This window comes from Arachis hypogaea, chromosome 13, assembly GCF_003086295.3.
Source record: "Arachis hypogaea cultivar Tifrunner chromosome 13, arahy.Tifrunner.gnm2.J5K5, whole genome shotgun sequence".
NCBI lineage: Eukaryota > Viridiplantae > Streptophyta > Magnoliopsida > Fabales > Fabaceae > Arachis > Arachis hypogaea.
Genome location: NC_092048.1, coordinates 105,498,269 through 105,522,065, shown reverse-complemented (window position 1 = coordinate 105,522,065; position 23,797 = coordinate 105,498,269). Strand labels below are relative to the sequence as shown.

The following is a 23,797-nucleotide window of genomic DNA, read 5'->3' as shown; positions in this document are numbered from 1 at the left end:
TTTTGGATTCTCTTCTGTATTGTTTGGAAGAGTACTAGGAGGGAGTTCAGAAACTTTCTTGCTCAGCTGACTGATGAGCGGATAATTTATACGCTTTTTGGCATTATTTTTAGTATGTTTTTAGTATGTTTTAGTTATTTTTTATTATGTTTTTATTATTTTTTATTTAAAAATCACATTTCTGGACTTTACTATGAGTTTGTGTGTTTTCTATGATTTCAAGTATTTTCTGGCTGAAATTGAGGGACCTGAGCAAAAATCTGATTCAGAGGCTGAAAAAGGACTGCAGATGCTGTTAGATTCTGACCTCCCTGCACTCGAAGTGGATTTTCTGGAGCTACAGAAGCCCCATTGGTGCGCTCTCAATTGCGTTGAAAAGTAGACATCCTGGGCTTTCTAGAAATATATAATAGTCCATACTTTGCCCAAGATTTGATGGCCCAAAATGGCGTTCCAAGTCAGCTTAAGAATTCTGGCGTCAAAACGCCAGAACTGGCACAAAAGTTGGAGTTAAACGCCCAAACTGGCACAAAAGCTGGCGTTTAACTCCAAGAAAAGTCTCTACATGTGAAAGCTTCAATGCTCAGCCCAAGCACACACCAAGTGGGCCCGGAAGAAGATTTCTGCATTACTTACTTATTTCTGTAAACCCTAGGCTACTAATTCTCTATAAATAGGAACTTTTACTGTTGTATTTTCATATTGGTTCTTTAGGTTCCCTCTCTGGGGCCGAAGCCAATGACCACCATTATCACTTTTGTATTTTCAACGGTGGAGTTTCTACACACCATAGATTAAGGTGTGGAGCTCTGCTGTTCTTCATGAATTAATGCAAAGTACTACTATATTTCTATTCAATTTATGCCTACTTCTTCTCTAAGATATTCATTCACACTCAAGAACATGATGAATGTGATGATTATGTGACACTCATCACCATTCTCACCTATGAACACGTGCCTGACAACCACTTCCGTTCTACATGCAAACAAGCTTGAATGTGTATCTCTTGGGTTTCTAATCTAAGATTAGAACCTTCGTGGTATAGGCTAGAATTATTGGCGGCCATTCCTGAGATCCGGAATTTCTAAACCATGTCTGTGGTATTCTGAGTAGGATCTGGGAAGGGATGACTGTGATGAGCTTCAAACTCGCGAGTGTTGGGCATGTGACAGACGCAAAAGGATCAATGGATCCTATTCCAACATGATCGAGAACCGATAGATGATTAGCCGTTCGGTGACAGCGTGCGTAGAACATTTTCACTGAGAGGACGGGAAGTAGCCATTGACAACGGTGATGCCTAACATAAAGCTTGCCATGGAAGAGATTATGAATGATTGGAATAAGGCAATAGGAAAGCAGAGGTTCAGGAGGAACAAAGCATCTTCATACGCGTATCTGAAATTCTCACCAATGAATTACATAAGTATCTCTATCTTTATTTTATGTTTTATTCATCTTTTAATTATCAATCCTCCATAACCATTTGAATCCACCTGATTGAGATTTACAAGATGACCATAGCTTGCTTCAAGCCGACAATCTCCGTGGGATCGACCCTTACTCACGTAAGGTATTACTTGGACGACCCAATGCACTTGCTGGTTAGTTGTGCGGAATTGTGACAAAGTGTGATTCACGTTTGAGAGCTCCAAGTCTTTGGCACTATTGTTGATGATCACAATTTCGTGCACCAAGTTTTTGGCGCCATTGCCGGGGATTGTTCGAGTTTGGACAACTGACGGTTTATCTTGTTGCTTAGATTAGGTAATTTTACTTTTTATTTTCGAAAAAATTTTTTAAAATACAAAAAAACAAAATTTTTTTTATTTTGTTCTTTAGAGTTTTTAAGAATGAATTCTAGAGTTTCATGATGATCTGTTAAATTCTGGCTAGCTGTGAAGCCATGTCTAATCTTATTGGACCGAGGTTTCAACTTATGATCACAAGAGCTTGTTGATTTCTATCAATTTTGCTGTTGTTAGCAATGATCTGCTAAAGCTTGGCTGGCCATTGGCCATGTCTAGTGTTTTGGACCGGAGCTTTCATTGAAAGCTTGGCTGGCTAGTAAGCCATGTCTAATTCCTGGACCGGAGTCTTAGACTAGCATTGCAATGATTCCTGGAACTCTTATTAAAAATTTTGAACCCCTTTATTTTCTTTTCCACTCAATTTTCGAAAAATCACAAAAAAATTTATAAAACCATAAAAATAAAAAATATTTTATGTTTCTTGTTTGAGTCCAATATCAATTTTTAAGTTTGGTGTCAATTGCATGTCTTTATTCTTCATTGATCTTCAAGTTGTTCTTGATGATTTCAGTGCTCTGATCTTTAATTTCTCTTATTCTGTGTCTTTTGTTGTTTCTTACATGCATTTTCAAATTGTTATAGTCCTTAGTATACAAACTTCTAAGTTTGGTGTCTTGCATGCATTGTTTATTTGATCTTAGTTGCATTTCTATTGTTTCTCATCATTAAAAATTCAAAAAAAAAATTCAAAATTGTGTCTTTTCAAATCAATAACACAGAGAATTGAAGATTCAGAACATTCAGTAGAGGAATTACACAGAAAAAACTGGGCGTCCAAAACGCCCAGTGAAGAAGGAAAACTGGCGTTTAAACGCCAGCCAGGTAAACGCTGATGCACGGAAACTTGTCTCTCAACAAATTTTTCTTCGGCAAGTATACCGAATTGTCGTCAAGTAAAAACTCACAATAGAGTGAGGTCAAATCCCACAGGGATTGATTGGTCAATCAACTTTAATTAGAGGAATGTTCTAGTTGAGCTAAGCAGAATTTGATGTGAGAGTTGCAGGAAATTAAATGGCGGAAATGTAAATAGCAGAAAATGTAAATGCTGGGAATAAAGAGCTGAATATAAATGACAGAAAGTAAATTGCAGAATATTAAATGGGGAATGGGGAATTTAGCATGAAAGTAAATTGCAAAAATTAAAAGAGAATGGGTAAGATCAGAAATGGGGAATTCACTGGGCTTAGGAGATGTTGCATTCTCCGGATCAAGTTCATTTTCATCTCTTCCTCAATCAATGCATTCATTGATCTCCTTGGCAATTTTAAGTGATTGAATTCCAATTCCTTGGTAATTCAATCTCTCAAATTTTGATCAATAGCCAATTCCTTGGTCCAATTGCTCATGAGAAGAGATGAAGTATGGTCACTGATTATACCACATGTATTTCCAAATCAAAGTGTTGGTAGGATTATATGTCACTATATCCATCCAAACCCCAATTTGGTCCAACATGAGAAAGCATTTCTAGCATGATCTCTTCATTCCTCTTCCAAGGTTCTGAAGAGATCCAAGTATGAATAGCTTCTTTTCCAAGACAACTACCCAATTGAATGAAGATTGAAAGCTTTCTAGTAAAATCAAGAGAAAAGAAAGAGGAAGAATAATGAAAACTATTATTGATCCATCAAATTACAACAGAGCTCCCTAACCAAATGAAAGGGGTTTAGTTGTTCATAGCTCTGGGAATGGAAAACAAAGATGGAGAATGCATTCTGAAAGTAAAACTAGAAGTTGTAGAGAAACTAAAATTATACAGAGAGTGGTTCTCCTAATCCAAAAGCTTCTTTCTAGTTTAAAACTACTCCTATTTATACTACTCTTCTGATCTTCTAGTTGGCTCTTCAAGTCTTGGATATGGGCCTTTGGATCTTGAGTTGAAGTAGTTATCATCTTTAGTGGGCTCAGCTTCACTTGCAGAGAAAGTGTGCAGTAGGCATGGACTTTAGCTTAGGGCGTTAGTGGTGTTAACGTTAAGTGAAAATGTGGGGTCGAGAACGTTAGTGACAATCACCTTTTTCACTAATGTTTCTAACCCAAAATGGTCCACGTTAACTTCAACGTTAGTGGCACTAACGTGACCACTAACGTTGCCTCTTGGCCCTTCGCAAACGTTACTGGGGTTTACCTTTCCCAACAACGTTGAGAGTACCCCTTTCTCCCTACATTAGAGTTCACGTTAGTATAGTTAACGTGACCTTTAATGTAGGCTTGCCAAATCTTCGAGAGCGTTAGTGACACCTACCTTTTTCACTAACGCTCCAAAACGCCCCTTTCCCACGTTAGTGCCTCACGTTAATTACATTAACGTGGCCACTAATGTGGTGTTGATTTCCATCTCCAACGTTAGTGACAAAAGTGAGTATCACTAACGTTGGTGATTCCTTGCTCCTTCCACGTTAGAGTTCATGTTAACTAAGTTAATGTGGCTCTTAACGTAGCCAATATGGGCTTAGTCCAACGTTAGTGACAAAGGTGAGTGTCACTAACGTTGGCATTATCTTCCTTTTCCACGTTAGAGTTCACGTTAACTGAGTTAACGTGACTTTTAACGTGGCCAATTGCCCTTTTGGAGCATTAGTGGCACTCACTTTTACCACTAACGCTTGGAGCTCCCTTTTCCTTCACGTTAACTACCACGTTAATGTAGTTAACGTGGTAATTAATGTGGGCTATGATGGCTTCGAAGACATTATTGGCGATCACTTTTCTCATTAACGTTGCAAGCTAGCTCCTATTCCACGTTAGTGGTCACGTTAGTTAGACTAACGTGACTACTAACGTGGCTCTTCCTTGCTTCCTTTTTCCTGAAATCAAGCAAATAAAGTGCATCAAAGCTAGGTTCTAATCCATGAGATCATGCATCATTCATTTTATCATTCAATTCATGCATAATTCTCATAAAATCATATAAAATTCACAATGTTTGCTTGAATCAAGATGTAAGTGATTATTTATCCAAAACTTGCTTATTTCCTAAGAAAATGCATGAAACTACCCTAAAACTGTAAAGAAAAGGTCAGTAAAACTGGCCAAAATGCCCTGGCATCACAACACTAAACTTAAAGCTTGCTTGTCCCTAAGCAAGTACTGAAACAAGAGAATGATGAATGAAATGACAAGAGAAATGAATTATTATTGTGGAAGTCATGTCCTTGGTTTTATGGGGTTTCATGCATAGGAACTTAGGTTCATTCCTTTATTGGCTTTCAGACCTTTACCATGCCCTGGAATACTCACTTGATTGCACCCTATGGGACTTTTATTTATTGATCCCTTTTTTTGTTTTCAGGGTTTGATTGTGTTCTTTAGACTAGGTGCTTTGTAAGGGGGCGACTCTTTAAGATAAGCTTTCAGCCAGCACTCCCGAACCAGTTGGTCCAAGGTGCTGGGTGTTAAGATACCCCTAAGGACTTACTCCCTTAAGTCTCTTTCTCCCCATACATTCACACCACAGGCACATGGTTTGTTATTCTTATTCTTGAGACCTTGGTGTCCAGCACCTCTTTGGGTTACTAAGTGCTCTGTAGCAAGGGTTACTCTTGATAGTGGACTTTCAGCTGATAATCCCGTGTTAGTTAACCCAAGTTACTAAGTGATAAGGCACCCCTGATAGCTTATTCACCAAGTATATCCCTTGCACAGGAGCACCACAGACACATGCCTTAAGATTCAACCCTTGGTGTCTAGCCTTATTTCTTACTCTTTTTCTTTATTTCTCAACTTTCATTTTTCTTTCCCCTTTTCTTATTAAGATCTTGTTATGTAGCTAGTCTCATGGGGTGTGTTTCAAGCATATGATTCAGGACAGATAATTGCCTTCCTACCTTGTTGGTGAACTAACTTAGCTAATCTATTACCACACCACAAACTTTGGAACTTACTTCACAATATGAACCTTACTCTGGTCTTTCATAGCATACATTCTCTTTTTATTTGATTCAAAAAGGACAAGCATACAAGTGAGCAAGGTGAAAATGAAGACATGGTACTTGGACCAGCACACATATGACAAAGGCAATGAAAGCAAATATTAAATTCTAGTGATTTAAGCTAAAGAGTAACTATTAATCAGGGGCACATTCAGACTTCCAATTTTTTTAACATCTCCAAGTATATGGGATCAAGTAGCAATACAACCTTTTGGTGGTGCCTTCTGGTTATCTCTTTGTTGTCATCATCCATAGCTTCTGCGTCCTTCTTCGCCTCCTTGGATGGTGGTGCACTATTTTTCTAGAAGGTTGATTGAATTACTGCAAAGTTATTGGAAGTTGCTTGTTCCCCAAGCACTTGAGGAATAGTTAGCTTGCATGTATGCTTGTAAATTTCTGGATTTAATTTGGTGTGTGAACACCAAACTTAGTTCATTGCCTAATGCAGAACCTCATGTGCTTTTATTGATAAAACAACTATGAAATAGAAACAAAACTATTGTTAAGCAGTTTCCCTGATTGGTTGGGGCTAGCAACTTGCCATTGAAGAGGTGTAATGTGATTCTAACTGAAATCTTTGGTGGAACACCAAACTTAGAATTACACATTCACTCTTGGATTGGTTTGGTGTGTAACACCAAACTTGGCTCCTCACAATACGAGGGAAACTGCTTATATCCTTTATTGAGATGATCATGAAAAGGAAACTACCTTAGGTTGGGTTGCCTCCCAACGAAGCGCTCTTTTAGCGTCGCTAGCTCGACGATTTCTCCATCAGTTGAGATGATATTTCATTTTGGGGCTTTCCCCCATGTTGCCCATGTAGTGCTTGAGCCTTTGTCCATTCACAGTGAACATCCTTTTTGAGCTTTCCTCCATGATTTCTATGTGTCCATACGGTGAGACCTTTGTGACAAGAAAGGGTCCTGACCACCTTGATTTGAGTTTTCCAGGGAAAATTCTTAATTTGGAATTGTAGAGGAGCACTTGCTGTCCTTTTTCGAAGCTCCTGGGTGCCAGATGGAGGTCGTGCCTTTTCTTTGCCTTTTCTTTATAAATCTTGGCATTTTCATAGGCTTGAGATCTGAACTCCTCTATTTCCTACAGCTGTAAGACCCTCTTTTCACCAGTAGCAACACTATCAAAATTTGGTAGCTTGAGAGCCCAGAGGGCTTTGTGTTCCAGCTCCAATGGTAAATGACAAGCTTTTCCATATACCAGTTGATATGGGGACATCCCGATTGGTGTTTTGAATGCCGTTCTGTATGCCCAAAGAGCATCATCCAGCTTCTTCGACCAATCCTTTCTTGATGCTCCTACAGTCTTTTCCAGAATCCTTTTTAGCTCTCTGTTAGATATCTCAGTTTACCCACTTGTTTGGGGGTGGTAAGGCGTGGCAATATTGTGTTTCACCCCGTATCGTAGGAGGAGCGCTTCTAGTGGTCTGTTACAAAAATGGCTCCCTCCATCACTGATGAGTGCTCGGGGGACTCCGAACCGGCTAACGATGTTCTTTCTGAGGAAGTTCATGACTACCTTGTTGTCATTCGTTGGGGTTGCAACAGCCTCTACCCACTTGGAAACGTAATCCATTGCTACCAAGATGTACTTGTTTGCATATGAGGTTGGGAATGGTCCCATGAAATCGATTTTCCACACATCAAACAGTTCTAGTTCTAAGATGAAATTCTGTGGCATCTCATTTCTTTTGGGTAAGTTTCCAGCTCTTTGACATTAATTGCAGCTCTTTACTAGTTCTTTGGCATCCTTGAAAAGGGTGGGCCAAAAGAATCCGCTATGTAACACCTTGGCTGCAGTTCTATCCCTTCCAAAATGGCCTCCATAGCACGAGCCGTGGCAGTTCCACAAGACCTCTCGTCCCTCTTCTTCCGAAACACATCTTCTCAGAATTCCATCTGAACACTTCTTGAAGAGATATGGTTCATCCCAAACAAAATACTTTGCGTCATTGATGAGCTTTCTCTTTTGATGTTTGTTGATCTCTGGAGGTAAAGCCCCAGTTGCCTTGAAATTGGCAATGTTTGCAAACTAGGGTGCTTTGTGAACCGTCATTAACTGCTTATCTGGAAAACATTCATTTACACTTGTATTATGTGTTCCACCTTTGTCATGAGGGATCCTGGATAGGTGATCGGCTACCTTGTTCTCCACTCCTTTTTTGTCTCTAATCTCAATATTGAATTCCTGCAACAATAAGATCCACCTTATCAGTCTTGGTTTTGACTCCTGCTTGGCAAACAAGTATTTAAGTGCTGTGTGGTCTGTGAAAACAATTACTTTGGCACCAATGAGGTATGATCTAAACTTGTCAAATGCAAAAACTATTGCCAGCAACTCCTTTGTAGTGGTGGTGTAATTTCTTTGAGTGTCATTGAGGACTTTGCTGGCATAGTATATCACATAGACTAAGTTATCTTTCTTCTGACCTAACACTACCCCTATTGCAAAATCAGATGCATCACACATCAGTTCAAATGGTAAATTCCAATCAGGTGGGGAAATGATAGGGGCAGAGGACAGCCTCTTTTTCAAGTTTTCAAATACTAGCATGCATTTTTCATCAAAGACAAATGGTGCATCAGATGCAAGGAGATTGCTTAAGGGCTTGGCTATCTTTGAAAAATGTTTAATAAACCTTCTGTAAAAGCCGGCATGCCCTAAAAAGCTCCTAATTTCCTTGACATCACTTGGTGGGGATAATTTTTCAATGAGTTCCACCTTAGCTCTATCTTCCTCAATGCCTTGGTTAGAAACCTTATGGCCAAGAACTATTCCGCCTGTCACCATAAAGTGACATTTTTCCCAGTTCAAGACCAAGTTGGTCTCTTGACATCTTTTTAATACCAGGGCCAAGTGATTTAGGCAATCAGTGAAGGAATCTCCGAATACCGAAAAGTCATCCATAAAGACTTCAATAAATTTTTCTATCATATCTGAGAAAATGGAGAGCATGCAGCTTTGGAAAGTTACAGGTGCATTACATAGCCCAAATGGCATGCACCTGTAGGCAAACACTCCATATGGGCAAGTGAATGAGGTTTTCTCTTGGTCTCTCGGATCAACCACTATTTGGTTATATCCTGAATAACCGTCGAGAAAATAGTAATATGCGTGTCCTGCAAGTCTTTCCAGCATTTGATCCATGAAAAGAAGGGGGAAATGATCTTTTCTTGTAGCTTCATTGAGTTTTCTGTAGTCTATGCACATCCGCCATCCTGTGATGGTCCTTGTAGGGATTAGTTCGTTCTTCTCATTGGGGACTACAGTGATTCCTCCCTTTTTTGGGACAACCTGTACGGGGCTGACCCATGGGCTGTCGGAGATTGGGTAGATTACCCCTCCCTGCCATAACTTCATAACTTCTTTCTATACCACTTCCTTCATGACTGGATTCAGCCTCCTTTGGGGTTGAATGGATGGTTTGGCATCATCTTCCAACAGTATCTTATGCATGCATATGGCCGAACTGATTCCTTTCAGGTCAGCGAGGGTCCTTCCAATGGCATCTTTATGCTTTCGCAATACTTGGAGTAATTCATCCTCTTGATCTCGGCTGAGGGATGAGTTTATGATCACTGGGTAACTTTCACTCTCTCCTAAGTATGCATATTTGAGAGTAGGTGGCAGAGCTTTGAGTTCAAGTTTGGGTGCTTCCATCTTTTCATTCTCCTCCTTTGGTGTACCCTGTATATGAATCTCTGCTGTTGCAGCCTCTTCGCTAGATGTTGATTCCTCCTTTGTTAACCCTTCAAGTTCTTCTTCTTCAAAAATCTCATGTACTGCATCTTCTAGTGAATCCAACCTCATACATTCTCCCAATGGTTCTGGTGGGTAACTCATGGCCTTGAACACATTGAATGTTATCTTTTCATTGTGTAATCTCAGGGTGAGTTCACCTTTTTAAACGTCAATGACAGCTCCAGCAGTGGCCAAGAACGGTCTACCCAGGATGATAGAGGCCTTGGCTTCCTCCTGCATGTCCAGCACTACAAAGTCTGCTGGGAAGATGAAATCTCCTACCTTTACCAGCAAATCTTCTACTATGCCATGAGGAAACTTGAATGATCGATCTGCCAATTGTAGGGCCATTTTTGTTGGCTTAGCCTCCTTAATCCTCATTTTTCTCATCATAGCTACTGACATCAGATTTATGCTGGCTCCTAAGTCACACAGAGCCTTTTCCACTGTGATTTCCCCTATAATGCAAGGGATCTAGAAACTCCCAGGGTCCTTCAATTTCTAAGGTAGTTTGTGCTGAATGATGACACTACATTCTTTGGTTAGTATCACGGTCTCATTGCTCTTCTAGCTTCTCTTCTTAGTCATTAATTCCTTTAAAAACTTGGCATAGAGCGGCATTTGCTCTATTGCTTCAGCAAAGGGTATGTTAATTTGTAGTTTCTTGAAGATTTCCAAAAATCTTAAGAACTGGTTGTCGTCCCCCTTCTTCTTTAATTGCTGAGGGTATGGAGCTTTTGGGATGTCTGGCTTCAGTATTTCTCCTTTTTGCTATGAACTGGAAATGGGAATTTGGACTTCATCTCGCTCCTTTTCCTTTTCATTTGAGTTCTTCTCTTGTGAATTCTTGGGAATTTCCTTCAATTCCTTCCCACTTCTGAGGGTGATAGCCTGACATTCCTCTCTTAGGTTTGGATCAGTGTTGCTGCACAGGTTATGACTGGGAATTTGTTTGAATAGGTAGCCAATTTGTGTCTCAAGTTTCTTGATGGCAGCATCTTGATTCTGCATATTGAACCGCACTTCCTCTTGGAATACTTTACTGTCCTGGACTTTCTTACGTATGACTCCAAGTAGAGTCTCAATCCTTGATAATCTTTCTTCCGATGATGGTGAATTGAGATTGGAGGGATGAGAAGGGCCATTTTGGCTTTGGTATGGATGTTGAGGTGTGTTATTAGGTGGACGTTGATATGATCTCTGTGTGGACTGTTGGTGAGCTGCATTCTTGTTGGGGTTGTGGCGTCTCTGATCTTGGCATTGGTCTTGTTGATTTCCCCACCCAAAGTTTGGGTGGTTCCTCCAACCAGGATTATAGGTTTTAGAGTATGGGTCATGGTTCTGCCTAGGTGGATTTCCAATGTAGTTGGCTTATTCCTGATCACTCTATGCTTCCTCATTCACTCCTTCTTGAGCTGCTGTTGAGGTGGTGATTACTGCTACTTGACTCCTCTCCATCTTCTTGGTAAGGTCAGCCAGCTGCTTGGTGATCATCTTATTTTGAGCTAGCAGTGCATCCACGTTGTTCAGCTCCATCACTCCTCTAGTGTTGCCTCTTTTAGAAGCATAGAAGTAGTCATTCTCAGCTACAGTCTCAATGACATCTATGGCTTCTTCAATGGTCTTCTTCTTGTTCAGAGATCCCCCGGATGAGTGGTCTACTACTTTTTTTGATTCATAAGAAAGACCTTCATAGAAAATGTGTAACTGCACCCATTCATTGAACATATCTGGCGGGCACCTTCTTGTCAAGTCTTTAAATCTCTCCCATGCTTTGTAGAGAGTCTCACCATCCTGTTGCCTGAAAGTTTGAACTTCAGCTCTCAACCTGTTGATTCTTTGAGGAGGATAGAATCTCGCCAAGAACTTGTTAACCACATCTTCCCAGGTTGTTAAGCTCTCCTTCGGAAAGGATTTCAGCCATTTAGATGCCTTGTCCTTGAGTGAGAAGGGGAATAGAAGCAGTCTGTAGGTGTCAGGATGAACACTATTAGACTTTACAGTATCACATATCCTCAGGAAGGTGGTTAGATGTTGATTGGGATCTTCTTGAACACTTCCTCCGAATGAACAGTTGTTCTGAACATGGGTGATGAGCTATGGCTTTAGTTCAAAGTTATTGGCATGTATGGTTGGCTTTTGGATGCTACTTCCACAGTTTCCTGGGTTTGGATTGATGTAAGATCCCAGAACTCTTCTCTCTTGCCCAGCATGATGCATTGGGCCTTCTCTGCCATGGTTGTGAGCCTCTTCTTCATGATGGTTTTCCATATTCTCATCCATGTCTGATTCAAAATACTCCTCTTCTTCCTCAGCACTAACGACTCTCTTTCCTCTTGCTTCCCTCCTCAATCTAAGGAAGGTCCTCTCAGGTTCAGAATCAAAGGAAGTTGAAGCCCTGCTTCTTCTACCTGTCATACAACCCACAAGTCACAAGCACGAAAGATAGATACAGACAGTATTCTCTGCAGAAATGCTGTTAGTGTGAGTGATGCAATATATCAAATAGTTAATGGGTCAGTGAACTAAATAGTAAAAAAAATGCAGATAACACCACAAACGGGTAAGGGGTAAAGGGAAGGAAATAACTAAGACTGAAAGTAAATTACTCAAATGAAATTAAATCAAACAAAAGAAAAAAAATGCTCAATCTAGTTATCCACCAATTTAATCATTTTTGATGCAAAATCAATCCCCGGTAACGGCGCTATAAACTTGATGCATGAAAACTTGTCTCTCAACAAATTTCCCTTCGGCAAGTATACCGAATTGTCGTCAAGTAAAAACTCACAATAGAGTGAGGTCGAATCCCACAGGGATTGATTGGTCAATCAACTTTAATTAGAGGAATGTTCTAGTTGAGCTAAGCAGAATTTGATGTGAGAGTTGCAGGAAATTAAATGGCAGAAACGTAAATAGTAGAAAATGTAAATGCTGGGAATAAAGAGCTGAATATAAATGACGGAAAGTAAATTGCAAAATCTTAGATGGGGAATGGGGAATTTAGCATGAAAGTAAATTGCAGAAATTAAAAGAGAATGGGTAAGATCAGAAATGGGGGATTCACTGGGCTTAGGAGATGTTGCATTCTCCGTATCAAGTTCATTTTCATCTCTTCCTCAATCAATGCATTCATTGATCTCCTTGGCAATCTTAAGTGATTGAATTCCAATTCCTTGGTAATTCAATCTCTCAAATCTTGATCAATAGCCAATTCCTTGGTCCAATTTCTCATGAGAAGAGATGAAGTATGGTCACTGATTATACTACATGTATTTCCAAATCAAAGTGTTGGTAAGATTATATGTCACTATATCCATCCAAACCCCAATTTGGTCCAACATGAGAAAGCATTTCTAGCATGATCTCTTCATTCCTCTTCCAAGGTTCTGAAGAGATCCAAGTATGAATAGCTTATTTTCCAAGACAACTACCCAATTAAATAAAGATTGAAAGCTTTCTATTAAAATGAAGAGAAAAGAAAGAGGAAGAATAATGAAAACTATTATTGATCCATCAAATTACAACAGAGCTCCCTAACCCAATGAAAGGGGTTTAGTTGTTCATAGCTCTGGAATGGAAAACAAAGATGGAGAATGCATTCTGAAAATAAAACTAGAAGTTGCAGAGAAAGTAAGATTATACAAAGAGTGGTTCTCCCAATCCAAAAGCTTCTCTCTAGTTCAAAACTACTCCTATTTATACTACTCTTCTGATCTTCTACTTTGGATCTTGAGTTGAAGCAGTTATCATCTTTAGTGGGCTCAGCTTCACTTGCAGAGAAAGTGTGCAGTAGGCATGGACTTTAGCTTAGGGCATTAGTGGTGTTAACGTTAAGTGAAAATGTGGGGTCGAGAACGTTAGTGACAATCACCTTTTTCACTAACGTTCCTAACCCAAAATGGTCCACGTTAACTTCAACGTTAGTGGCACTAACGTGACCACTAACGTTGCCTATTGGCCCTTCGCAAACGTTACTGGGGTTTACCTTTCCCAATAACGTTGAGAGTACCCCTTTCTCCCTACGTTAGAGTTCACGTTAGTATAGTTAACGTGACCTTTAACGTAGGCTTGCCAAATCTTCGAGAGCATTAGTGACACCTACCTTTTTCACTAACGCTCCAAAACGCCCCTTTCCCTCATTAGTGCCTCACGTTAATTACATTAACGTGGCCACTAACGTGGTGTTGATTGCCATCTCCAACGTTAGTGACAAAGGTGAGTGTCACTAACGTTGGTGATTTCTTGCTCCTTCCACGTTAGAGTTCACATTAACTAAGTTAACGTGGCTCTTAACGTAGCCAATATGGGCTTAGTCCAACGTTAGTGACAAAGGTGAGTGTCACTAACGTTGGCATTATCTTCCTCTTCCATGTTAGATTTCACGTTAACTGAGTTAACGTGACTTTCAACGTGGCCAATTGCCCTTTTGGAGCGTTAGTGGCACTCACTTTTATCACTAACGCTTGGAGCTCCCTTTTCCTCTACGTTAACTACCACGTTAATGTAGTTAACGTGGTAATTAACGTTGGCTATGATGGCTTTGAAGACGTTATTGGCGATTACTTTTCTCATTAACGTTGCAAGCTAGCTCCCATTCCACGTTAGTGGTCACGTTAGTTAGACTAACGTGACTACTAATGTGGCTATTCCTTGCTTCCTTTGTCCTAAAATCAAGCAAATAAAGTGCATCAAAGCTAGGTTCTAACCCATGAGATCATGCATCATTCATTTAATCATTCAATTCATGCATAATTCTCATAAAATCATATAAAATTCACAATGTTTGCTTGAATCAAGATGTAAGTGATTATTTACCCAAAACTTGCTTATTTTCTAAGAAAATGCATGAAACTACCCTAAAATAGTAAAGAAAAGATCAGTGAAACTGGCTGAAATGCCCTGGCATCAAACGCCCAAAAAGGTAGGATTTTGGGCGTTAAACGCCAGAATGGATACCATTCTGGGCATTTAACGCCAGGATGACACTAGAGGGAAGATTTTGTTTTAAATTCAAATCTCTTTCAAGTTTTCATAATTCTTCAAAATCAAATCTTTTTCGAATCATATCTTTTCAATCATATCTTTTTCAAAATCAATTTCTTTTCAATTTTTTTATTTATTATTATTTTCAAAAATCCTTGCTACAATTAATAATTTAATTCAAAATTTTCTAGTTGTTACTTGCCTATTAAGAAAGAATCAAAAGTTTTAATTCTAGAATCATATCTTCTAATTTCTTGTTAGTCAAGTAATCAACTTTAATTTTAAAACTTTCTCTTTTTAATTTGATTTTCAATCATATCTTCTCAATCATATCTTTTCAATCACATCTTTTTCAAAATTAAGTTTCAATCATATCTTTTTTATTTCTAATTTCAAAATCTTTTTCAAAAATCACGCAATTTCTTTCCCAATCTTAATTTTCGAAAAACCTTTACCAAATTTTCAAAATTTCTTTTAATTATTTCAAAATATTTTTCTTTAATTTCAAAAATTCTTCCCCTCTTCTCACATCCTTCTATTAAAAGACTAACACTCCTCCACTATCAAAAATTCGAACTCTATCCCTCTTGATAAGTTTCAAATTCTTCTCTTTCTACCTCCTCCTTTTATTTTTCCTTTCCTCTGACACCTCAAGGAATCTCTATACTGTGACATAGAGGATTCCATACAACCTTCTTCTCTCTTTCATATGAGCAGGAGTAAGGACAAAGACATTCTGGTTGAGGCTGATCCTGAACCTAAAAGGACCTTGAAGAGAATGCTGAGAGAAGCTAAAGCACAACTCTCTGTAGAGGACCTAACAGAGCTTTTCAAACAAGAATAAGCCATGGCAGCTAAAAACACCAACAATGCAAGGAAGGTGCTTGGTAACTTTACTGCACCTACTCCTGACTTCTATGAGAGAAGCATCTCTATCCCTGCCATTGGAGCAAACAATTTTGAGCTTAAGCCTCAATTAGTTTCTCTAATGCAACAGAATTGCAAGTTTCATGGACTTCCATTGGAAGATCCTCATCAGTTCTTAGCTGAATTCTTGCAAATCTATGACATTGTCAAGACTAATGGGGTTGATACCGAGGTCTACAAGCTTATGCTTTTTCCCTTTGCTGTAAGAGACAGAGCTAGAACATGGTTGGATTCACAACCTAAAGAAAGCCTGAACTTTTGGGAAAAGTTAGTTAATGCCTTCTTGGCAAAGTTCTTTCCACCTCAAAAATTGAGCAAGCTTAGAGTGGAAGTCCAAACCTTCAGACAAAAGGAAGGTGAATCCCTCTATGAAGCATGGGAAAGATACAAGCAATTGATCAGAAGGTGTCCTTCTGACATGCTTTCAGAATGGAGCATCATAGGTATCTTCTATGATGGTCTGTCTGAACTGTCCAAAATGTCATTGGACAGCTCTGCTGGAGGATCTCTTCATCTGAAGAAGATGCCTGCAGAAGCTCAAAAACTCATTGAAATAGTTGCAAATAACCAATTCATGTACAACTCTGAAATGAATCCTGTGAATAATGGGACAAATCAGAAGAAAGGAGTTCTTGAGATTGATACTCTGAATGCCATACTGGCTCAGAACAAAATATTGACTCAACAAGTCAATATGATTTCTCAGAGTTTGTCTGGAATGCAAGCAGCAACAGGCAGTACCAAAGAAGCTTCATTTGAAGAAGAAGCTTATGATCCTGAGAACCCAGCAATGGAAGAGGTGAATTACATGGGAGATTCCTATGGAAACACTTACAATCCTTCATGGAGAAATCATCCAAATCTCTCATGGAAGGACCAACAGAGGCCTCAACAAGGCTTCAACAACAATAATAGTGGAAGAAACAGGTTTAGCAATAACAAGCCTTTTCCATCATCTTCTCAGCAACAGACAGAGAATTCTAAGCAGAGCCACTCTGACTTAGCAATTGTAGTCTCTGATCTAATTAAAACCACTCAAAGTTTCATGACTGAAACAAGGTCCTCCATTAGAAATTTGGAGGCACAAGTAGGTCAGCTGAGTAAGAAAGTTACTGAACTTCCTCCTAGTACTCTTCCAAGCAATACAGAAGAGAATCCAAAAGGAGAGTGCAAGGCCATCAACATGGCCCACACGGCCAAACTTGGAGAGGAGGAAGAGGCAGTGATCTCCACTGAGGAAGACCTCACTTGACGTCCACTGGCCTCCAAGGAGTTCCCTCATGAGGAACCATGGGAATCTGAGGCTCATACTGAGACCATAGAGATTCCATTGAATTTACTTCTGCCATTCATGAGCTTTGATGAGTATTCTTCCTCTGAAGAGGATGAAGATGTTACTGAAGAGCAAGTTGCTAAGTACCTTGGGGTAATCATGAAACTAAATGCCAAGTTATTTGGTAATGAGACTTGGGAGGATGAACCCCCCTTGCTCACCAAAGAACTGGATGACTTGACTAGGCAGAGATTACCTCAAAAGAGACAAGATCCTGGGAAGTTCTCAATACCTTGTACCATAGGCACCATGACCTTTGAGAAGGCTCTGTGTGACCTAGGGTCAAGTATAAACCTCATGCCTCTCTCTATAATGGAAAAGCTAGGGATCATTGAGGTACAAACTGCAAGAATCTCACTAGAGATGGCAGACAATTCAAGGAAACAAGCTTATGGACTTGTAGAAGATGTCTTGGTAAAGGTTGAAGACCACTACATCCCTACTGATTTCATAATCCTAGACATTGGGAAGTGTATAGATGAATCCATCATCCTTGGTAGACCCTTCCTAGCCACAGCAAAAGCTGTGATTGATGTAGACAGAGGAGAATTAGTCCTTCAAGTGAATGAGGACTCCCTTGTGTTTAAGGCTCAAGGATCTCCTTCTGTAACCATGGAGAGGAAGCACGAAAAGCTTCTCTCAATACAGAGTCAAACAAAATCCCCACATTCAAACTCTAAGTTTGGTATTGGGAGGCCACAACCAAACTCTAAGTTTGGTGTTGAGAGGCCATCATCATGCTATGAGTATCTGTGAGGCTCCATGAGAGCCCACTGTCAAGCTACTGACATTAAAGAAGCGCTTGTTGGGAGGCAACCCAATTTTATTTATTCTCCATTGTTATTTTATGTTTTCTGTAGGTTGATGATCATGTGAAGTCAAAAAAACAATTGAAAAAGCAAAAACAGAAGGAAAAATAGTATTAAAAACAGAACACCCTGGAGGAGAAACTTGCTGGCGTTTAAACGCCAGTAAGGGTAGCAGAATGGGCGTTAAACGCCCAGTCTGGCACCATTCTGGGCGTTTAACACCAGAAATGGGCACCAGACTGGCGTTTAATGCCAGAAAAGGGCAAGAAGCTGGCGTTAAACGCCAGAAATGGGCAGCAGCCTGGCGTTTAACGCCAGGATTGGCAGAAAGGGGCATTTTTGCACGCCACTTGGTGCAGGGATGAGATATCCTTGACACTTCAGGATCTGTGGACCCCACAGGATCCCCACCTACCCCACCTCTCTCTCTCTTCTTCACCCATTCACCAATCACCTATCAAATCCCACCATTCTCTTCACCACTCACATCCATCCTTCATAAAATCCCACCTACCTCACCATTCAAATTCAAACCACTTTCCCACCCAAACCCACCCATAATGGCCGAACCATACCCCCCTCTCCACTCCTATATAAACCCATCTTCACTCCTTCATTTTCACACAACATACACACTACTTCTCCCCCTTGGCCGAAACACTAAGCCCCCCCTTCTCCTCTATTTCTTCTTCTTCTACTCTCTTCTTTCTTCTTTTGCTCGAGGACGAGCAAACCTTCTAAGTTTGGTGTGGTAAAAGCGATGCTTTTTGTTTTTCCATAACCATTTATGGCACCTAAGGCCGGAGAATCCTCTAGAAAGAGGAAAAGGAAGGCAAAAGCTTCCACCTCCGAGTCATGAGAGATGGAGAGATTCATCTCAAGGGTGCACCAAGACCACTTCTATGAAGTTGTGGCCAAGAAGAAGGTGATCCCCGAGGTCCCTTTCAAACTCAAAAAGGGTGAATATCCGGAGATCCGACATGAGATTCGAAAAAGAGGTTGGGAAGTTTTCACCAACCCCATTCAACAAGACAGAATCTTAATGGTTCAAGAGTTCTATGCCAATGCATGGATCACCAAGGACCATGATCAAAGTGTGAACCCGGACCCAAAGAATTGGCTTACAATGGTTCGAGGGAAATGCTTAGATTTTAGTCCGGAGAATGTAAGGTTGGCATTCAACTTGCCTATGATGCAAGGAGATGCACACCCCTACACTAGAAGGGTCAACTTTGATCAAAAGTTGGACCAAGTCCTCATAGATATTTGTGAAGAGGACGGTCAATGGAAGAGAGATTCAAGAGGGAAGCTGGTTCAACTAAGAAGGCATGACCTCAAGCCCGTGGCTAGGGGATGGTTGGAGTTTATCCAACGCTCAATCATTCCCACTAGCAACTGGTCTAAAGTTACTATAGACTGAGCCATCATGATTCATAGCATCATGATTAGAGAGGAAGTAGAAGTTCATGAGGTTATCTCCCAAGAACTCTACAAGGTGGCGGAGAAGCCCTCTACCTTGGCAAGGTTAGCCTTCCCTCTCCTTATTTGTCACCTCTACAATTCAGCTGGAATTGACATAGAGGAAGACATCCTCATTGATGAGGATAAGCCCATCACTAAGAAAAGGATGGAGCAAATAAGAGAACTTCACCATGAGCATGAGGAAATTCCTCATCATGAAATTCCTGAGATGCCTCAAGGGATGCATTTTCCTCTACAAAACTATTGGGAGCAAATCAACACCTCCCTAGGAGAATTAAGTTCCAACATGGGACAACTAAGAGTGGAGTACCAAGAGCATTCTATCCTCCTCCATGAAATTAGAGAAGACCAAAGAACCATGAGAGAGGAGCAACAAAGGCAAGGAAGAGACATTGAGGAGCTCAAGCACTCCATAAGATCTTCAAGAGGAAGAACAAGCCGCCATCACTAAGGTGGACCCATTCTTTAATTTCCTTGTTCTTTATTTTCTGTTTTTTTTTTCGAAAATTATGCTTTATGTTATTTATATTTGTGTCTTTATTACATGATCATTAGTGTCTAAGTGTCTATGCCTTAAAGCTATGAAAATGAAACCATCATCTTTCTTAAATGAAAAATGTTTTTAATTGAAAAAGAAAAAGAAGTGCATGAATTTCGAATTTTAAAACAGTTTAATTATTTTGATGTGGTGGCAATACTTTTGTCTTTCTGAATGAATGCTTGAACAGTGCATATTTTTTATATTGTTGATTCACGAATGTTAAAATTGTTGGCTCTTGAAAGAATGATGGAAAAGGAGAAATGTTATTGAAAAATCATAAAATTGATTTTTGAAGCAAGAAAAAGCAGTGAAAAGCTTGTAGAAAAAAAGATATTTGCGAAAAAAAAAAGAGAAGAGAAAAAGAAAAAGCAAGCAGAAAAAGTCAATAACCCTTTAAACCAAAAGGCAAGGGTAAAATAAAAAGGATCCAAGGCTTTGAGCATCAGTGGATAGTAGGGCCCACAGGAATAAAATCCTGGCCTAAGCGGCTAAACCAAGCTGTCCCTAACCATGTGCTTGTGGCGTGAAGGTGTCAAGTGAAAACTTGAGATTGAGCGGTTAAAGTCGTGGTCCAAAGCAAAAAGAGTGTGCTTAAGAGCCTTGGACACCTCTCACTGGGGACTTTAGCAAAGCTGAGTCACAATCTGAAAAGGTTCACCCAGTCATGTGTCTGTGGCATTTATGTATCCGGTGGTAATACTGGAAAACAAAATGCTTAGGGTCACGGCCAAGACTCATAAAGTAGCTGTGTTCAAGAATCAACATACTTAACTAGGAGAATCAATAACACTATCTGGATTCTGAGTTCCTATAGATGCCAATCATTCTGAACTTCAAGGGATAAAGTGAGATGCCAAAACTGTTCAGAAGCAAAAAGCTAAAAGCCCCGCTCATCTAATTAATACTGATCTTCATAGATGTTTTTGGAATTCATTGTACATTCTATTCTTTTTATCCTATATGATTTTCAGTTGCTTGGGGACAAGCAAAAATTTAAGTTTGGTGTTGTGATGAGCGGATAATTTATACACTTTTTGGCATTGTTTTTAGTATGTTTTTAGTATGTTTTTGTTAGTTTTTATTATGTTTTTATTAGTTTTTATTTAAAAATCACATTTCTGGACTTTACTATGAGTTTTTGTGTTTTTCTGTGATTTCAGGTATTTTCTGGCTGAAATTGAGGGACCTGAGCAAAAATATGATTTAGAGGCTGAAAAAGGACTGCAGATGCTGTTAGATTTTGACCTCCCTACACTCGAAGTGGATTTTCTAGAGCTACAGAAGCTCCATTGGCGCGCTCTCAATTGCGTTGGAAAGTAGACATCCTAGGCTTTCCAGCAATATATAATAGTCCATACTTTGCCTAAGATTTGATGGCCCAAAACGGCGTTCCAAGCCAGCTTAAGAATTCTGGCGTCAAAACGCCAGAACTAGCACAAAAGCTGGAGTTAAACACCCAAACTGGCACAAAAGCTGGCGTTTAACTCCAAAAAAAGTCTCTACATGTGAAAGCTTCAATGCTCAGCCCAAGCACACACCAAGTGGGCTCGAAAGAAGATTTCTGCATTAATTACTTATTTCTGTAAACCCTAGGCTACTAGTTCTCTATAAATAGGACCTTTTACTATTGTATTTTCATCTTGGTTCTTCGGGTTCCCTCTCTGAGGCCGAAGCCAATGACCACCATTATCACTTTTGTATTTTCAACGGTGGAGTTTCTACACACCATATATTAAGGTGTGGAGCTCTGCTGTTCTTCATGAATTAATGCAAAGTACTACTATTTTTCTATTCAATCCACGCCTACTTCTTCTCTAAGATATTCATTCGCACTGAAGAACATTATGAATGTGATGATTATGTGACACTCATCACCATTCTCACCTATGAACATGTGCCTGACAACCACTTCCGTTCTACATGCAAACAAGCTTGAATGTGTATCTCTTGGGTTTCTAATCTAAGATTAGAACCTTCGTGGTATAGGCTAGAATTATTGGCGGCCATTCCTGAGATCCGGAACGTCTAAACCTTGTCTGTGATATTCTGAGTAGGATCTGGGAAGGGATGACTGTGACGAGTTTCAAACTCACGAGTGTTGGGCGTGTGTCAGACGCAAAAGGATCAATGGATCCTATTCCAACATGATCGAGAACCGACAGATGATTAGCCGTGCGGTGATAGCGTGCGTAGAACATTTTCACTAAGAGGACGGGAAGTAGCCATTGACAACGATGATGCCCAACATAAAGCTTGCCATGGAAGGGAGTATGAATGATTGGAAGAAAGCAATGGGAAAGCAGAGGTTCAGGAGGAACAAAGCATCTTCATACGCTTATCTGAAATTCTCACCAATGAATTACATAAGTATCTCTATCTTTATTTTATGTTTTATTCATCTTTTAATTATCAATCCTCCATAACCATTTGAATCCGCTTGACTGAGATTTACAAGATGACCATAGCTTGCTTCAAGCCGACAATCTCCGTGGGATCGACCCTTACTCACGTAAGGTATTACTTGGACGACCCAGTGCACTTGCTGGTTAGTTGTGCGGAATTGTGACAAAGTGTGATTCACGTTTGAGAGCTCCAAGTCTTTGCCGCCATTTTTGATGAGGACAATTTCGTGCACCACTTTCCCACTTGTGCCTCCAAATTTCTAATGGAGGACCTTGTTTCAGTCATGAAACTTTGAGTGGTTTTAATTAAATCAGAGACTACAGTTGCTAAGTCAGAATGGCTCTGCTTAGAATTCTCTGTCTGTTGCTGAGAAGATGATGGAAAAGGCTTGCTATTGCTAAACCTATTTCTTCCACCATTACTGTTGTTGAAGCCTTGTTGAGGCCTCTGCTGGTCCTTCCATGAGAGATTTGGGTGATTTCTCCATGAAGGATTATAGGTGTTTCCATAAGGTTCTCCCATGTAATTCACCTCTTCCATTGCTGGATTCTCAGGATCATAAGCTTCTTCTTCAGATGAAGCTTCTTTGGTACTGACTGTTGCTGCTTGCATTCCAGACAGACTCTGAGAAATCATATTGACTTGCTGAGTCAATATTTTGTTCTGAGCCAATATAGCATTCAGAGTATCAACCTCAAGAACTCCTTTCTTCTGACTTGTCCCATTATTCATAGGATTCCTTTCAGAGGTGTACATGAATTGGTTATTTGCAACCATTTCAATGAGTTTCTGAGCTTTTGCAGGCGTCTTCTTCAGATGAAGAGATCCTCCAACAGAGCTGTCCAATGACATCTTGGACAGTTCAGATAGACCATCATAGAAGATACCTATGATGCTCCATTCTGAAAGCATGTCAGAAGGACACCTTCTGATCAATTGCTTGTATCTTTCCCAAGCTTCATAGAGGGATTCACCTTCCTTCTGTCTGAAGGTTTGGACTTCCACTCTAAGCTTGCTCAATTTTTGAGGTGGAAAGAACTTTGCCAAGAAGGCATTGACTAGCTTTTCCCCAGAGTTCAGGCTTTCTTTAGGTTGTGAGTCTAACCATGTTCTAGCTCTGTCTCTTACAGCAAAGGGAAAGAGCATAAGCTTGTAGACCTCGGGATCAACCCCATTGGTCTTGACAGTGTCACAAATTTGCAAGAATTCAGCTAAGAACTGATGAGGATCTTCCAATGGAAGTCCATGAAACTTGCAATTCTGTTGCATCAGAGAAACTAATTAAGGCTTAAGCTCAAAGTTGTTTGCTCCAATGGCAGGGATTGAGATGCTTCTCTAATAGAAGTTGGGAGTAGGTGCAGTAAAGTCACCAAGCACCTTCCTTGCATTGTTGGCGATGTTGTTGTTTTCGGCTGCCATGGCTTTTTCTTGTTTGAAAGTTTCTGTTAGGTCCTCTATAAAGAGTTGTACTTTAGCTTCTTTTAGCTTTCTCTTCAAGGTCCTTTCAGGTTCAGGATCAGCTTCAACAAGAATGCCCTTGTCCTTGCTCCTGCTCATATAAAAAGAGAGGAGAAGAAAATATGGAATCCTCTATGTCACAGTATAGAGATTCCTTGAGATATCAGAGGAAAAGAAGAATAGAAGGAGAAGGTAGAGAAGAGAGAATTCGAACTTCTCAAGATGGATAGAGTTTGAATTGTACATTGAGGAGGAGTGTTAGTCCATAAATAGAAAGATGTGAGAAGAGGAGAGGAATTTTCAAAAATAAAGTGAAAATATTTTGGAATAATTAAAAGAAATTTTGAAAA

General features: G+C 39.9%; 2 non-coding genes across 2 annotated transcripts; one reads left to right on the top strand and one right to left on the bottom strand.

Moving 5' to 3' along the window:
* Positions 1–15,737: 15,737 nt before the first annotated feature.
* On the bottom strand, positions 15,738–15,845 carry LOC112738893 (small nucleolar RNA R71). Its single transcript, XR_003169844.1, has one exon. It is a non-coding gene; the product is annotated as a small nucleolar RNA R71 (small nucleolar RNA).
* Positions 15,846–22,895: 7,050 nt separating this feature from the next.
* On the top strand, positions 22,896–23,003 carry LOC112739222 (small nucleolar RNA R71). The gene has a single exon (XR_003170159.1). It is a non-coding gene; the product is annotated as a small nucleolar RNA R71 (small nucleolar RNA).
* Positions 23,004–23,797: the final 794 nt, after the last annotated feature.